A 15785-nucleotide genomic window follows, 5' to 3' on the forward strand; every position below is an offset into this window, starting at 1 on the left:
GGTTTTGAACCGCGCTGGACATACCAACCCTCCCCGCCTTAGGTACATCTCAAGTGTCGAGGTAACGAGAGCGCTCTGTCTGTAGCTGGCTAANTGGCACATTCCTCCTGGGACACCCTGTATATTAAATCCTCCCATAGTCTGACATCAGTGTTTGTCCTGAAGGAGGGGTTAGCATCAAGCAGCAGACTTCCTGTTGTGTTGATACACAGTGCTGCTGTGGAAGATGAGAAGCCCCAAGAGGAGCCCTGAAAATGACAGCTGTGCAGATCTGGTGATGGTGTCACAGGCTGACATTGGATGTCATTGGATGCTTTAAAATTGAGCTGACAAGAAACTGAGGAGGAAAGGCTGAAAGAAGAAAAGATAAGACTGTAGACTTTTACCACTCGATCAGCACAAGAGTAATAAAGTAACAATGCAAAACAAATGAGATTTTTGGAGTACACAGTTTACTTTACCAACATATTGAATCTATCCTGTAACTGATAGACTTCATGTAGTTAAATAATTACTTATTCCAAGATGAAATATCAAAATAATGTGATATGTAGACCCATTCTTCGAGAATGACTCAGTTAACAAGCCTGCAACAAATACGCAACCAACAATAGAGTAGAGCCATTTCTAGGCAGCGCCCACAACAGTAGAACTGGTGTCGCAAGAGGTGTTTTCTGTGTCGTTCACATACATCCATTGCTAGGCAGTGGATGTGTTTTCTGTGCTGTGGTCCATCCTGAGGCTATATAACAGGAAGTGAACAATAATTGACAGTACAGTTCAATTGGAAGTCACACTAGTTCCCACGGAGTATCCAGTTGGAAGTTGACATTATGTCAGATAGTGATTTGTGAGCTGTTGTAACCAGTTATATAAGGGTCCAATAAATTCCATTGCCAAATCCAAACCCCGTCTTATTGGTCATGGAAACCCCAGATACGTAAATAATATTATATTTAATCTTTAAGAGACAGGCCATTCAAATTGGTCATGGAAACCCCAGATACGTAAATAATATTATATTTAACCTTTAAGAGACAGGCCATTCAAATTCCGGTAATGGCAGGAGGCCGGAGTTATTTTAAATGCCCGCCATTGTAGAGTATTAAAAATTGTAAGTATGTTACTGAAAATGCTGTGATTTCTACAATTTTTGTGATGAACGAAATAAACGCTGCTTTTATCTAGAAAGAATATAGAATTGGATATTGTCATTTACAGATTTTAAAATCTGTAAAAATTGTTACACTGATTCCAAAAAGAATTTTTTTCCCAATTTTGAGCATCTGTCCACAAATATGCATACAGTTTCTGCAGTATAAATGCATGCTGCTGACATCCTGTCTTACTATGTCTTATCTGGCAAAAGGGGTGGAAGTTTATGTTTGTATTGCACATTCTCCAGTCAAGTCGGAACCTTTCTGTATCCATGAGTGTGGTCGAAGTCATATTGTACCTTGTCCTTCAGAAACTCTGACTGTGTATATCTTGGACTAGGCACACAGAGGTACTGTTCTTGGAATAGCCCCGCATTGTCAGAACGTTCAAGCCTAGCACATTATGTTCATAACGCTTATAAAACATCGCAATTTCAGCTATCCACCATGGCCTCATTTTGCATGGAAGAAGCTGAAATTGAGAGGTAGCTGATAAATGACACCAATTCAGACTGCCATACAGACGACTCTTGAGAGTGGCGAGGAAGCAAGGGGCTCAGAAACCGAAGTTGACGAAGACCCATCATCTTTGTCGGCAACCTGGGGACCACCAGACCAGCATGACAGGAGGGGTGTGAATAATTATTCCGGTGGAGCTGTGGAGTTAAATATCAATGAAGCTCCACACGTAAATAAGGATTCCACCCCTTTCTGCGTTTTCATGCTCTACTTCGCAGGGATTATCCATCTGCTGGTGGAAGAGACGAACAGGTACTACCACCAGTACCTAGACAGACTTCAAGACGGACCTTCTCCGTGGCCTGACGTGACTGTTTCCAAAATGTTTCTGTTTCTAGGAATAATCATTTAAATGAGACATGACACTAGAGACAGACTAAAGGACTACTGGTTGACTGTAGAACAATTTGCCACGCCTTTCTACTGTAACACAATGAAACACGACTGTTTTCTACACATTCTTTGTTTTCTTCATTTTGCAGACAACAATACAGAAACTGACAGAAATGCTGACAGTTATGACCGACTATGGAAAATTCGGACCATCTTCGACACTCTCAATGACGCATACAAAAAATATTATAACCCTTCCAAACATTTGGCCATAGATGAGATAATTGTTAAATTCAAAGGGAGGGTGGGTTTTAGGCAGTACATTCCTAAGAAACACAAACGTGTCGGAATCAAAATCTTCAAAATTTGTGACATCGCTGGGTATACTTATGACATGAAGGTTTACCTAGGAAAACACAGGACACGTGCCGACCAAGACGTGACGGCAACACATGCTACAGTTAGGGACCTATGCAGACATATTGAGGGTGTAGGTCAGAAACTGTACATGGACAATTTCTTTTCATCACCAGACTTGTTTGACAAACTGATGACAAAGGACATAACTTGCTGTGGGACAGTCAGACCTAATCGGAAGGCCTTGCCTGATGATTTTTGACGAAGACAATTTTGACTGAAGAAAGGTGACATTCGTGTTAGGGTGAGACAAAACTTGACAGCACTAGTTTGGAAGCACAAATGTGACGTTTACATACTGACAAATATGCACTGTCCTCCAGCAGAAGGCAGTTTCTGTGATGAGCATGGAAATGCCATCAAGCCAGCAATTGCTGTTGACTGCAACACACTCATGGTTATGTCGACAAAGTGGACAGAATGGCAAACAGTTATAGCATCAGTCATTGGACCTGGAAAAGGACAAATAAGCTATTTTTCCATCTCCTGGATCTGACGATTCTGAATAGTTTCATCCTGTTGTCATCCTGTGGCGCGAAATTGTCACACAGAGAATTTTGTCTCGCCCTTGTGCGCAACATGCTGGAACATGCTGCAAGGGGTTCACCTCGCCCTCAACGGTTCATGGGTCGACCTCCTGCTGTGTCATCGGCGATATCTCGATAGAGGAGGCCACTCGACATCACTGGCCGACTTTCTCTAATATGAGACTGAGGTGTCGTATGTGCTTTTCATGCAGGAAACGGAGTTACATCCGGAAAAAGAGCATGAATTGCGACGTCGGACTCTGCATTTCTGGATGTTTGCAACAGTACCACACGAAGGCAACATTCAGTTAGATGACGCAGGAGGGAAGACTGTCTACTTATAAAGCTGGTGCCCAAAAATAATGTAAGTAGAACAAGAATTTCTATCTTAAAATTAGATTCTAAAACACTGTACGCACACGTGGACATATGAGTATATGAATGTGTGTGTGTTACTATAATATGATTAGCTCTGTAACAATATTTGTAGTAGTGAAGAATCAAAAAGTGCGTAAAAAACTGGGTGCTCCAAATTGGTTACACATTTGAAACAAGAACCTGAAGAGGCAATTACATCAATAATTCTCTTAAGCACACACAAGATATTAATCTGAATGGTAATACTTGAATATTCTTGCTAAATGTAATTCAGAAATATTTATTTATATGAAACAGGTGATGATCTTGCAGATGGTAATGAGGATGGACTATTTTCTATGAATCACACCTCTGACAGCAGGGGGATGATTACTGTAGCAGAGAGTTGATTGAGAAGCAGCTTTGGAACACTTATTGACCATAAAAATGTTTTAAGAAATTTGCCAAATCTTGTAGTTTGAGGAAACAGTATAACAGACAGATGAAACACTGGAAGTATCAGCTATTGAAATAGTGAAATTTAAAATCATTGTAATCTGTGTATACAGATCTCCAAATAGTGACGTAAAAATGTTCTTCAATCAAATAGATGAGGCTATAAATAGGGTACTAAACAAAGGTTGCTTGTTAGTAATATGTGGGGACTGGAATATAAACTTACTCCAAAAGAATTCACTTCAAAAGACTCTATTAAATCTGTTGCTCTCAAATAACTTATTAAATACGGTTCAATCTCCTACGAGAGTTTCATCTAACTCGTGTTCTCTAATTGATGTAATGATTAGAAATAAAGTATTTTATCCTACTTCAACAAATGTTGTCGAAATGGGCTACTCGGATCATTTTGCGCTAATTATGAACATAGTTGTAGAAAATTCTCATGTTCCTTTCCCTGAAAAAACCAAAAGAAGAGTTTTCTCTAAAAGAAATATCGACTTATTTAACTTGAGGTTAACAAGGGAAGTCTGGGATGAGGTGTATCACCAAACTGATGTAAACAAAGCTTATAGTCTTTTTTTAGACAAGTATCGGGACCTTTTCCTGAACATGTTTCATATAAAAAAAGTTGTAAATGTAAAAAACATCAAATCCAGATGGATTACTAAAGGGATAAAAGTTTCTAGACAGCGGCTTCAATTTCTATGTTACTTAAAGAAAAAGTTGATTCTTCCTAGGCATTCTTTGAACTATATAAAAAAGTATCAAAAAATTTATAAGAACGTGTTAGCAGATGCTCGTAAAAAAGAAAACGACAGATTCATCCAAAAATCAACAAACCGCTCTAAAGCGTTATGGCAAATTATAAACTTTGAATCAGGGAAAGCTTTTAAAATAAATTATAAAACCTCGGATGTGGACTCCATGACTGACTTAGACCCCCTCCTCACTCCCGGTCATTTTAATTCTTTTTTTGTTGAAATTGCAGGAAAAATGGTAAACCAATTAAATGATCAAAAACCTAAGTATGACCAAGCATGTAAAGTTACTCCATTTTCTAAATCGATTTTTTTCGTACCAATTACAGAAAATGAGGTACTTAGTGTGACTAGTAAACTAAAAGGTAAACTCTCCGCGGGCTATGACGAAATCCCAGAAAAGTTAGTAAAATTTAGTATTCAACCTATTTGTAAACCTTTAACATTTATTTTTAATTTGTCTCTTTGTACTGGAATTTTTCCTGATCAGATGAAGATTGCCAAAGTTCGCCCTATTCATAAGAGAGGACGAATTCAAGAATTATCTAATTATAGACCTATTTCACTATTACCTGTTTTTTCTAAAATCTTTGAAACATTAATATATAACAGAGTAGTGAATTTCTTAAATAAACATAATTTGATATCTGATGCCCAAAATGGCTTTAGACAAAATAAATCAACTCATACAGCACTGCAATCATTTATTGAGGATGTTCAGAAAGCATTAGACAATAAGTTTTTTGCTTTGGGTATTTTTTTGGATCTTTCCAAGGCTTTCGATGTGATAAACCACAAATTACTGTTGGCTAAATTGGAACTTTATGGGTTTAGAGGAATTTCACTCTCTTTGATGAGATCATATCTTACGGGTAGATCCCAGTTTGTAGAAATTGACCATGTTGATGCCAAGTCTCCAAATCAAAAATCATTCTCCTCTTCGTGTAAGGAAATAAAGTACGGTGTTCCTCAGGGTTCGGTTCTGGGACCTCTTTTGTTTTTAATGTTTATAAACGATTTGCCTAAAGCTGTTCATGAAGCGAAAGTTGTTTTATTTGCAGATGACACCAATATACTAATTATTGACAAAAATCTTAAATCTTTAAATGATAAAACTATAGTTTCTATGCATCAATTAGAAAATTGGTTCGCGGTAAATCATCTTATTATTAATATTGAAAAGACAAAAGCACTCTTTTTTCAGGGACGTGGTCCCCGTCAAATTGATAAACCGGAACTTTATTTGAATAATAAGAAAATAACATACACAGCTAATTTAAAATTTTTAGGTATATATATTACAGAGAATTTAAGTTGGTCCTCTCACATTCACCATTTAGTTCAAAAATTAAACAAAACCATCTATCTTATCAAATCCTTACGAGATTTGGTCAGTCTTCCAATTTTGAGAAGTGTGTATTTTGCGAAATTTGAATCTTTATTGAGATATGGTATTATTTTTTGGGGCTGTGGTCAAAAGGACATTCAAACTGTATTTAAAATCCAAAAAAAATGTTTAAGACTGATCAAAAGAGTCAATAACAGGATATCGTGTAGAGAATTTTTTGGTGAATTTAAAATTTTAACCTTAACTTCATTGTATATCTTTGAGACGTTGTGTTTTTTAAGGAAAAATAGGATATATAACATCTCGTATTCAGATGTGCACGGTTATAACACAGTACATAAGCAGAATTTGTATGTCCAACCATGTAACACCTCACGTTGTAAAAGGAGTGTGATTAACATGGGAATAAGATTGTATAATAACTTGCCCTCTCAAATAAGAAGTATTCAAGAGTTCAAGGTTTTTAAGCGTCAATTAAAGGATTACTTGTTGTGCAAAGCTTTTTATTCCCTTCAAGAATATTTTTACAAGAATTAGCTTAATAATAGAACAAAGATACTTAGGTAATTTATTTTAGATATTGCATGTAATTTATAGTTTAGCTTTTGTTGCCTTATTATACTCATCCACTGTTTTATCATATTTAAAGGATTTATTATGTTATTTTTCTATGGTTTTTTATATTATTAGTCATTTGATGTGATGTTTAATCTCATATATTTTTTTATAAAACTGACTTGTCCAATTGTACATAATGTAACAGTTATGGATGTTAAATAAATAAATAAATAAATAAATCAATCAATCAATCAATCAATGAAAGGTTTAATGTACAGAATGTTCCATTAATATATTAACTTAAATTTTAAAAATATAAGCTGGATGGTCAAGGAATCATAGTTTGAGTTTTAGCAGGTCAAGGTTTTTCTCCTTTTCACATCATCCAGACCCATCCTGCCCATCATCCAATGGGCACCATGGGCTCTTTCCTGGGAGGTAGAGTGGCCAGGGCATGTAGTTGACCACTCACCTCCAACTAGTGCCAAGGTCAAAAACAGGTGGCTCTATACATCAGCTGCCCGAGACATCTTCATGATGTAGTGCTTAATTAGCTAAGCACAGGGACAACTTTTTACCAACTTGACCTACTGTGCATGCGTATGGTGGTATGAAAGTCACCAGTGCATATTTGGATGGAGAGATATTTCTGATAAAGGATGTGATGGTAGTGTCCAGTTTTGTTCAGTTTAACTGCATGAAGTTTTGTGTAGAAACATTAAAGTACTGAAGGATTTTATTATAGGCTGTACTCTATGTATGATTTGTAATCTGCATCTACATAGTTGTTAATTGTTGTAGGCACATTTCCTTTTTTTTTTTTAATGCAAATGCACAGTGGTTGTATTAACGTCTCTGAAGTATGTCACTATGTTAAGTGTAAGGAAGAAAGAATGTGTTGTTAGAGTGCTCTACCCCTGCATTGACTGTTGATGCCTGTCACTGATTTACGTGAGTGATAATTAAGTACAGATATACATTATTTTCATTTACGGTCACCATGAATTGTTTTAAAACGACTGAGAATGAGAGTTTGCACAAAATAATGATAATGCAGTTACAGTAGTAAACTTTGCAACATCAAAAAATCTTATGGTCAAAAGTACAATGTTCCCACATCGTAACATTCATAAATGTACTTGGACATCTCCTGATGGGAAGACACAATCAGATTGACCAGATTTTTATAGATAGGAGACGGCGTTCAAGTATGCTTCATGTCTGATCCTTCAGGTTAGCAGATTGATACTGACCACTACCTGGTGGTGGCAAAAGTTAGGGAAAGACTGGCAGTGAGTACACAAACAATGCACAGGGTTCATATGGAGAGGTTCAATCTCAAGAAATTAAATGAGGTAGAGCAGTTCTGTCCAACCTTCTTATGTACTCGGGGCACAATTCACTGATGCCTATGGAGGTGCGGGCGCCGCCGCCGCCGCCGCCACCACCACCACCACTAATAATAATAATAATAAAACAATAAAAATAAAATAATTGGAAATTTAATACTGACTAAATGTTTTGTTAATATAATTATGTTTACTTACAATCTTATGTAATTAGTGTGAAATTTGACACTGCATGTTAGCTGCAAGTGTGTAGCTGGAACAGGCTGCTCTTAGTTCATCATCTAAGTGTGAGTCTGTTAGGTAGAATCGGTACTTATTTTGATGATGCTTATAGATGAAAATGCGACTTCGCACAGATATGTCAAACCAAAACATGAATACATTTTCAGAGAAATGCTATGAATCATGGCATATTTATTCCTGTCCACCAGAGTCCAGAAATTGTTACAAGATGCAAATGAGGATTTCAAAGATATGTCTCCCTGGAAATTTAAAATTTCCACTTCTAATTCTTCAAGATTATACTCTCTTAAGATTTCACACACCTCCCTTCCAAGTTCACTAACATTAACAGTAGTGAATGGATTACTGAACAATCTTTACCCAGTTCTGCCCTTATAATGTTCCAAGTGGTTTTGGCAACATTATTAGAGTTGGTAATTTTGTCCTCATTGCTAAGTCTTTTTGCCTCATTTATTACCTTAGTTAAAATCTTGCAGTATGATTTATAATACTGCTTTAGATTTTCATTGTCATGAAATTTTGCCAAAAGATATAATTCTCTTTTCCTTCTGCAGGAAGTTTTTATTCCAGTGGTTAACCATTGTTTGGAGGAAAAATGTTCGTAAGTTTTCTTTTTGGGAAAACAAGCATTAAATATCTGCAAATATACATCTACAAAATTATTAAACACACTATCTATATTATTGTTGTCAGCATTAAATACGGTTTCCCAAGTCTCAAAACTTAAACTTAGTTTGAAATCATTTAGGGAACAGTTGTTAAATGTCCAGATAATTTTGCAATTACAGTTTGTCCTTTCCTTTCTGATCTCTTTTTGATGTACAAACAAAAGTTGCCCGTCATGATCAGATAGACCATTAAATACTGGAGAGATCAAATAGTTTTCAAACTTAGTTATATCTATAAAGATATTATCAATCAATGTTTGAGTAGTGGTGCAAGTCCTGGTGGGAAAGTAAACCACACTACTCAAGTTAAAAGACTGCAGTATGTAGTTTAATTGTTGCTTCATTTTATTATCTTCTAGATAATTTATATTAAAGTCACCACAGACTATCATTAATAAATTCGGTTTATAAATTTTGTTGATGACAACTTCTAACTGGGTAATGAATAATGAAAAATTACTAGACGGGGACCTATAAAAGGCTAGAATACAGAATGTACTCGATAAAAATTTACATTTAACAGCACACACCTCCATGGATTTGTCTATACTGTAACTGACCCACTCAGTGTGACTTCAAGCCTCACAAGTTGGTCGCCACTTTATGTAACTGTTCTCAAGTTTGCCTACACGTTCGGCGTCACGTATAACTCGCCATCACGTTCACCTTTTGTGGTCTCCACTTTCATCCGCCGCTTCCTTGTTGCTGTCTGGTTCAGGGTCGGGTGTGGGATGACTCTGAATTTGGATTTGTGTGGGTGCCAGTGGACTTCAGTGAAATCCACGAATTTGGAACGGGGAAAACAAAGGTGGGGATATGGATAGGCGGGCTTTTGGGGTTCAGACTGCTCAGACGGTAGAACGAGATTCTGTCTCAGGGCGACTTCTGGGCCTTGCTTGCACAAGGAGATAGAAAAGACTTAAAAACTCGCACTTCACCAACAGTGTTGCTCTTTATTATAGATGTGCACTAGAATTACACATTACGAGGCTGTAGCACTTTGAATTTGTACACCGGACTCGGCCAACACCGATTTAACGTCCGGGAGGTTACTACTCACTCCGGTTATTCCCTTGTAATGACTGACTCCTCTGGAGAGACAGAAGTCCTCACGGTTCCAGGAACGCCTGGTTTCCTCTCCTCTGAAATTTTGCTGACTGGCTAAACCAAAAATTTGGGCGTTACTCTCATTGACATTCCGCCAATCCCTAACAAGATCCATGTTAATTTGGGCCTAAGTACAACACGGTCCTTCTGAGAGCTCTCAAATAAATGAAGGTACACTAACGATCGCTCGGTACGCCCCTTCGAAAATTATTGCGACTCGTATCTGTCAAGTCTCAAATTTTCAAAGACCCGCACCGTCGAAGTTAAGCATTGTAATTCCCAGAAAACACAGCGGGGTACTTCCTGCTCCGTTCTGGGGGTTTCAAGTGACCTGCAGCTTGCTTGTCCCTCAGAAAGACCACATGTCGTCCTTGGCGTCTGCTGGTGCTGGGGTCAATTCTGTATCATCTTTTGTTAACAGTGGTACAGTTCGTTTACTTGTAATTGTAAATTGTAATTAAGAATGTAAATGAAAAAACATTGCTGAGGTTCCTGCATGGTGCGGTTACAATACATAGTTCATTAATGCTGACAGGTTCGTAATCCACAGAGTTGTGTAAATATATACATACACCTCCCTTAATAAAAGACTTTCTACAATAACTAGCTCCTACGTTGTAATTGGCCATGGTCATATTTTCAATTTGTGAATAATTTAGGTGATGTTCTGTGAAACAAAGCACTTGCGGAATTCAGGATATAGATGGGCCTAAATTTCACTAGTCTTATCTGCAAGGCCACAGATGTTTTTGTGATAAATTGAGAAGCCATTTTTCTTTAAGACTTCAGTATGGTTGTTAACACTGCTTTTTCTTCTACCATAAAAAATCATCATATCTATCTAGTGGAAATTTTCTTTGCCTATTTGATTTACGTTGTGGCTCGAGAGTTTGTGGTTTACTTATTTCTAACATAACATTATCAACAGTACAATCTTTTATGCCAAAAAAATTCTTAATCTCATTATCATGGTCATTATAGATTGCCTTCCAAGGCAAATAGATTGGTTTTGCATCTCTGTAAAAGATTTTAGTACAAATTAAGGCAATATTCCTAACCAGTATGTTCTTGCCCATTTTATTAAGATGGAGTCTGTGCCTTGTAAAGAGAGCTCTATTTAAATCATGGTGTAATAAAGTAATGTGCTTAAAACCTTTGGTACATTTCACTAATTTCCTATTAAAAACTTTTATCTCATCATTCACACATGACCAATTTTCCAGGTTGTACCTATGTGGAATATTCAACAGAACAATATTTGTATGAGAATTAGTTTTGATAAAATTCAATATATTTCTTAATGCTTCTCTGGAATCATTTTTTCTTATTTCTTTAGTTCCACCTGAAAAAAACCATTACATCATTAAGTGTCAAGAATTCAACCATAGACTCTGCCGTGGTAGATAAGTTACTTATGTCAGCTCCTGGCTTGACAAATCCCATTACTCTGGACGTTTTAGTTAACTTGTCTTTGATCTTATCTATACAGTCTCTAATATGGCTATCACCAATGAATAAAATTAAATGTTTTGTCTTACCAACTAAAAGATTCTGCTCTAGACTTGCGTTTTTGTTTGAAATTTGCATGTCAGTATCACTGTCACCAACTTTAACTGCAGACAAATCGTTTGCTGAAAACTTTGAGTAAGTATTACAAGGGACACAACCATTCAGTATCACAGGGATATGAAATTCTGGCAACAGGTCTTCTGCTTTCTTGTATCTACTAGTCCTTGATGAAATAGGTTCCTTTGCCGTTGAATCTTGATTCGTTGCATTAGATTTGTGACTTCTCATCTTACTCTTCTCGATTTGCCTAGGCTGATCCTTTTCTAGGTTATGTAAGACTCCAAAACTATTTGTACTTCTTATCGTTGTTTCTGTAATTTTACTGGAGCTAACAGAATCCATCTCTTGTGAATGCACAGGTATATGCGTCCAATTTTCAGCACTTAGCGATAGTTGGAAAACTTCTTCATGGCTACGTGCATTTGTGACTAATCTATCCATTAATACGTCAGTTTTTTGGTCTTCCTTAAGGATTTCAATAACTTTCATTGCTGATTTTAATTCAGAAATAACTTTCGTTAACTCAATTTCACATTTAATGCAACCTTCGCATTTAAAATCACTTTTCTCTTTAGTCAAATCCACAAAATCCTCCGCAGCCTAATTACTAGCCGCTGTTGCTTCCGCCATGACAGTTATAATTCATAGAATTGTCGCGTGTTTGGAATCCAGAAGCCTTACTTCCGTGGGAACTGCCCACATTCAAGCCAATGTGACAACGCACCGCCCTTAGCAACGGTGAGTAAACAGCTGTTGTTGGCAAAGCGAGTAAACACATGTTGCTACGCAAAGCGAGTAAACAGTTCTTGCTAGGCAGAGCGAGTAAACGGCTGTTGCTAGGCAAACACTACAACAGTACGGACAGTGACATATTTTCTGAAAGTCCGACTCTAGGTTATATAAGAAGATACACTGAGAGCACGGCTACAGAAGCAATCTACAGTGTTAGAAGCAGCTACAAAAGGAGCAGTACAGGCAAATCTCAGTGAAACGACAGTAGCCTTTTAGCATTGGAAATACAGAAGCAATTTACCGTGTTAGAAGCAGCTACGAAAGAAGAAGCAATACAGGAAAATATAAATCAGGCGTCTACAGTTTTAAGCAGCACTATGTTGCCGATATTAACGATTATAAGGAGCTTCAAACGGAGATGGTGGAGATGGTGGAGATGGTTGACAGGGGCCCCGGATAGTGAAATGAGTACAGCTACAACACAAAACGAGACCTCAGACTTGGAGAGAGCAGAAATGGGGAATGAACTGGCACATGCTATGGAAATGGTCGAGGCCTTAAGATGTGAGTTGAGAACTGCTACAGTACAAAAAGAGACATCAGATATTGAGAAAGAAGAACTTGGGAAACAACTGGCACGTGCTTTGGAAAAGGTTGAGTCCCTAAAAATTGAATTGCGAACAGCCATATCACAAAAGGAGACTTCAGATATGGAGAAAGAAAGAATGGGGAAAGAGCTGGAACATGCTATGGAAATGGTTAAGGCCGTAAAATGTGATTTGATGACAGCTAGATCACAAAAAGAGACATCAGACTTGGATAAAGCAGAGATGGAGAAAGAACTGTCACGTGCTTTGGAAAAGGTTGAGTCCCTAAAAAGTGAAATACAAACAGCCATATCAGAAAAAAGTAAGTGGGATTTTGAGAAAACAAAGATTGAAGGAAGACTGGCAAATGCTATGGAAGAGTTGGCCACAAAAAATAGGGCTACACTCAGTACGGAAACACAGACCACAATAGATTTGCTGGAACTTAGTAACTGGGAAGTAAAAACATACGAATTGATAGCTGTAATTCAGCGGTTATATGACAGTCTGGAAAATTAAAATATAAAAGAGACTTGAAGAGACAAGGAGAAGACACCACATCACAAAAATATACCTCAGACTTGGAGAGAGCAGAGATGGGGAAAGAACTGTCACGTGCTTTGGAGAAGACTGAGGCCCTAAAAACTGAATTGCGAACAGCCGAATCACGAAAAGAGACCTCAGATTTGAAGAAAGAAGAAATGGGCAAACAACTGACATATCCTATGGAAAAGGTTGAGGCTCTAAAAAGTGAACTGACGAAATCCACATAATAAAAATGTAACTCAGACTTGGATAAAGCAGAGATGGAGAAAGAACTGTCACGTGCTTTGGAGAAGGTTGAGTCCATAAAAACTGAAATGCGAACGGCCGAATCACGAAAATAGACCTCAGATTTGAAGGAAGAAGAAATGGGCAAACAACTGACATATCCTATGGAAAAGGTCGAGGCTCTAAAAAGTGAACTGAAGAAGTCCACATAACAAAAATGTAAGAAAACTAAGAAATAACAGAGCAGTATGTTCGGAACCCATTTCGTCACACAACATATTAAAAAGTCTAGACTTCAGTGGATTTGTCTTGATAACATTGACGGTTTTTACAACCGTCTGCAGCGCTTCATGAAGGGGTGGGCTGAGTTCTTTAGCTGCCAGAGCTTCCCGATGTATCATACAGTGAGTCCATACTGCTTCGAGAGCAACAGCTTTAATTTTTGCTTGTAATCCAGCATGGACTCCAGACATTGAACGAGCTCCATCTGTACATATGCCAGTGAACTTATCCCATTTTCATTAAGGAAAGCATTAATAATGTCGAAAAGGCTTTGAGCTGATGCTGTTTTCAAGATCCAACCACTCGTTGAAGGAGCACTGGTGTCTTCATTTCTATCACTAATCAGGAAATGCTTCATGATCAACTGTTCATAATCAAGTCAACTTCAAGAGGTAAACAAATCAGCACAACTGTACTGAAACGTTGAGTGCATAAGAACACAACATCAAACAGGCATACCCGTCGATCACCATTGAGTCTGGCGACAAACTGCCTTCTCCCTGCCCAACAGGCCCCAATGAGAGGACATAAGTCGATGCTTTCAGCTGCGCGTGTACAGTGCTGCCTGGAAGAGGATGCGGCTGCTGCTAACCTATCAACGCTGTCTCTTGCATACGCGTTTTATAATTGCCGGTAAAGAGGATAGTTATTAGTTATTTCGAAATTCATGATAATTAAAGCCTGTACTCATCAAAAGTCTTTCTATACGTATTTTTTTGTTACTTTTCTAATTGATTTAGGGCAGTTTTAATTTTTATCTGTAGGAAAGTATGCTGCGCCCCTTGGGGGTCGTGCCCCACAGTTTGAGACCTTCTGAATTAAAACATTGACTGGATTGTTTTGGTATACTGTTTTATTATATAATTCTGCATTTGGTTTTATGTTCTTGTAGGTTTATTTTAATTACAGGTATTGCATTTTATTTATTTTGTGTATTTGTTGCATGTATTATGAAATGTATGTCGTTCTGCTTGATACACGTAGTATATTCTGTGACAAGTTTTATAGCTTGTGGTCTTGTACCAATGATCGATGTTTGAATGCAATAAAGATGATATATGATATTGTCACGTGTTGGGTGTATAACGCGACAAATAACTACACGCCTTATTGGATATAACGAATTTTATTTCACACTCGCTCTTACAGTCACACCATTTACAAGCTCAACATCACTGGCATCGGCAGTATCACAAATACTAGACTGCATACTCTTCCCTGGCCAGCTCTTAACTAACTCTTGAATAGCCTTCGCTGTTCCTTATTTAGCCCCGTTACTGACGACACAGAACACAGTTACGTAATAGGCGCCACTGTTGTCTGACGCCGCGTTTGCCGATAGCCAACAACGCTGTCGGGAGTTGTTTACTGTTGAGTAGCAACGGTGGCATCCCGTGTTACGTCACCGCGGAAGGGGGCGGGGTGTTGACTGGCCTATTACCGTAGCAACGGCAACGCTCCGAAGGTGTTACGTCACCGCTGGCGGGGGAAGGGGTGTCAAATCTCGAAAAGACTAACGGTGACGAATAGGAACTTGAACAGTGGGAGCAAAACAGCACCAGTGAAGAAGGGCCAGTGACAGAGGAGTTACGCAGAGAAGTATTCAGCATACTCTACCACAGTGCTGTACAACGTTCTTAAGTACTTGGGCACAATTCACTGTTGCCTATGGAGGTGCGGGCCCTACCGCACTACTACTACTACTACTACTACTACTACCACTGCTGTCACTACTTAATACAATTATTTCTACTATTTCTTAAATAATAATAACAATAAAAACAGTAATAACAACAATAATAATAATAATAATAATCATAAAACAATTAGATATTTAATACTGACTAAATCTTTTGTTAGTATAATTATACGAGTATTTACTTACAGTCTTACATAATTAGTGTGAAATTTGACACTGCATGTTTGCTGCAAGTTGTCGAAAATCTGGTGTGTAGCTGGAACAGGCTGCCCTTAGAGCATCATCTAAGTGCGAGTCAGTTAGGTAGAATCGGTACTTATTTTGATGCTCATAGATGAAAATGCG

Source organism: Cryptotermes secundus, unplaced genomic scaffold (assembly GCF_002891405.2).
Source record: "Cryptotermes secundus unplaced genomic scaffold, Csec_1.0 scaffold171, whole genome shotgun sequence".
NCBI classification, from domain to species: Eukaryota; Metazoa; Arthropoda; class Insecta; order Blattodea; family Kalotermitidae; genus Cryptotermes; species Cryptotermes secundus.